The sequence below is a fragment of the Triticum dicoccoides genome, chromosome 1A, assembly GCF_002162155.2.
Source record: "Triticum dicoccoides isolate Atlit2015 ecotype Zavitan chromosome 1A, WEW_v2.0, whole genome shotgun sequence".
Taxonomy (NCBI): Eukaryota; Viridiplantae; Streptophyta; class Magnoliopsida; order Poales; family Poaceae; genus Triticum; species Triticum dicoccoides.
The window spans coordinates 351,199,593-351,203,310 of NC_041380.1; positions in this window are offsets into that span (position 1 = coordinate 351,199,593).

The following is a 3,718-nucleotide window of genomic DNA, read 5'->3' on the forward strand; positions in this document are numbered from 1 at the left end:
CGGTGGGACCGAATCGCTCATTTCAGTGAGACCGAAACGTTACGAAAGGGAAACAGAAAGTTTGCATTGCGAACTCGGTGGGACCGATCGCTCATCTCGGTTGGACCGAAACGTTACGAAGGGAAACAAAGAGTTTCCATCTCGGTGAGACCGAAGTGACTAGGGTTTCTGGCAGTGGCTATGTCAACTGAACTCGGTGGCGCCGGATAGATAATTCTGGTGGGGCCGAGTTTGACTTTTGGTTTGGGACATATGTGGATATGAGAAAGTGGTTGAGGGCTTTTGGAGCATATCACAAAGCATTTTGAGCAAGCAAGCCATTAAGCAACACCTCATCCCCTTTTAATAGTATTGGCTTTTCTTATGGACTCAATGTGATCTTGGATCACTAAAATGAAAATGCAGAGTCTTGAGCTTGATCCAATTTGTGTCCTTAGCATTTTGAGGGGTCCACATTTCTAATCCATGCCATGCCAATCATTGAACTTTCTGAAATGATCATCTTGAAATAACATTAATTCAATGAGCTACATGTTGTTAGGAATTACCAAAACCACCCAGGGATAGTTGCACTTTCACATATCCTCACTATGCATCTAACTCCTCGCTCGGGAATTTTCTTAAGCTAATCAATAACTTTAAATATAGTTTGATCTAACTATTCAATGCCAAAGCCATTCCTCGTGCTCAAGCTATTGCCGCCACTTTGACAATAAATATACATTATGCCCTTTTCAAAAATTAGTGAGTAGTCCTTAACATACGTGAGCTAGACACGTGTCATGCGCCCTTTCTATCTGGAAACAAAGAAACATAATCAAATCTCAATCTGTATCCAACCCGACGCATGCAATGCCAACACCGGAGACATGGCAGCAGTGGGCGCCGCCCCACTCGAGGATCCTTCCCCTAGGTACGTTTTCCCCAACTACTATGTGTGGCGGCCGGACCCCTGCCACCACTGATAACGTGGTGCAACAATACAATAGCAGGAATGCAAGATGCATATTACCTTAACGTATAAGAAAATATGATTTATCTCCTTGGCATCCTATTCTGAGTTGTCTCCTCTCACACCATGACCACACCACATACAGATTGCTTAATAGGCCAATTGAACTCCACACAAATGAAAATACCAAAGTAGAAAAATCCTATATCCACATAAGAATGATGGCATCCTGGTGATCACAAATGAGAATGGAATGGTCAATTAATTATCCAAGCTGAAACATATGGGAGTGATGCACAAGTGAAGATCAAACATGTAGCAGCACGGACATCCCAATGGTCAGGCATCTCCCCTTCCACCACAGAGTCCACCCTTCTCAAATTTCAGGGAAATCCGGAAAAACAAGGTTGCAAAGAAATTAAAGGTAAGTAGAAACTTCGATACCTGTCAACTCAAATGCACACATTAAAAACTTAGATACCTGTGAACTCAGGCACACACATTAAAAACTTAGATACCACAGAGGAGGATGCAAGGATCATCAAGTCTAAGCATGGCTTGACCTTATTCTCTTGATTGCTGCATGCCACAACCATTGTCTCAAATTGGTGCAAGCATAAGCAGAGACTCATTAGTCCATTGAAGAAGAAATTAAAATATTAAATCAGAGAGCAGTCCGTCAGTAGCTGTACATGGATGTGCATATGATAAAATGCATTTCCAATCTCTCTTTCGTAGAGATCAGCGACAACAACCAGGAGCAGTAGCGTCGCCCCTCTCAAATTTTCTCATCCCAAAAGACTCCGGTCTTCTCCCTGCACCTAGTACACATCTTCCCTTCCCCACAATTGTCAGCACACACCTCAAGCAAGATGAATAGGCATGCAGGAGAAAGATGGCGACGACGGCACCATGGTCGAGATTGATGGCGACGGCGGCGGCTAGCAAGCGGGGCGGTGGCGGCCGCTGTCAGGTGAGGGAAGGATGGGAAAGGGGTCACAATCTGGATCTAAGGAGAGAACAAGAAAAGGAGAAGCGTGAAGACTGGGATTTTTCGTCGTGAGGGTATGCGGGAGGGAACGAAAGCGTTTTTTTCATCGTGCGGGAGGGATAGCAATGGGGGACGAACAAAGGACGGGCATAACGTGGTCCTGTGGCAGGAAAAGGAACACTATTCTTTCTTTTGAAATAGTAGAGACTATAACATAACTATTGGGACCCACCATAAGACCAATTTAAAATGAAAATCGTTAAAAAACAAACGTCAAATTTGCCCAGAATTAACATGCAAAAACATATACATCTTCCACACTGTCTGTAAGGGATTTGTTAGGCTCTAAAGCAAAAATTGCCATGTGGTAAAAAAAATGACAGGAAAATTACCACGTTGCATAGAGTAATTGAAGTCCTTCAATTTTTATATATTAGTGACGCTCTATGATGCCCTATGTGTGTATCGTGTACAAGCACGGATACTCAGACCAAGAGTTTTCACCACCAAAGCAATAGAAACTACTCCCTTTCATGAATCACAGCTTTTTAGACGCACTGCTTGAACACCATGAAGCAAGATAGAGAAAAAAAACTCATGTCTGAGTTGATCGACGGGTGGGTGAGAATGATCATATTGCTATCGATCGTTCCATCGTCTCGTCTACCCGCTGCATATACAATTGTGCGCATGCATTTCTTAGCCAGTAAGGCAATCTCTTAGCCAGTAAGACACGAGGAGGAGAAATTTTATGGCACATGCAAAGAAATTGCTGTTGCCCTTAACTGGCATTCATTGACTGTCGCGGAAGGATGCAAGACCACGCGAACGCACCAAAGTTGCATCCAGTGTACTACTGGTTGCCCGAATTGTCATCTCGGTGAGAGCATAGCCAAGGGATGTGATAATAGGTGTTGAAGATAGAAAGGAAATAGCACCGCCGCTGTAATTATTATCGAATGCTAAGCTAAACAAAACTGCTAAAAGCAATTTCAAATGCTAAAGGAGATAAATTAAGAGAAAATAAATGAACCGAGGCACAGCACACTTTTGACGTCTGATCCACGAGCTTTGGGTTCCGGATGCAGTGGTCCGTATAGGAGAAATTGATTCTGATCCGCCTCCACGGCTCCACTAAACAATGCTTAATCCTCATTCCAAAGCTACAGATTCGTGCCAGGTTCAGGGGACGAGCACTTCAGCCAGAAGAAGAGTTCATCAGCACTAACCAATTTTTTTTTTTTTTTTTGCGGGGGAGCACTAACCAATTTATAATAATAAAATCTGCCAGAAAGCCAAAACTAATCAAATCGAAGTCAAAACAAGGCCTAATCACATCCCGTCACGTTATCTTCCAGAGCTGGGTCCAGCGGAGCATGACAGGTGGGCCGCACGTGTATACGCAGAATCGCACCGCACGGACAGAACCCGAACGTTGGAACCGAGGGCCGGTTCGGAATCAAGCGAGCGAACTGGTCAGCGTCCACATCCGGCCGGGCGTGGGGAACCCAGTTGGCCTTGGCCGCCGTCCCGAGCCCGGCCAACCCCAACGACCGTCCCCGATTTCGATCTCATTTCCCCGGTCCCGTCGTGGTCGCCGCCCACGACTCCACCATTTTCACGCACGCCACCCCGCGGCCGCCGCCCCCCGCCGCGCCCCCCTCACCTTCGTCAAACCGACGACCGGGCGGCGAGAGCCGGATCAAACAATTTGGGGGAAAACAATCTAGGGATACACATCCGCAGCGAGGTCGGCGATGGAGGGGAGCAACCAC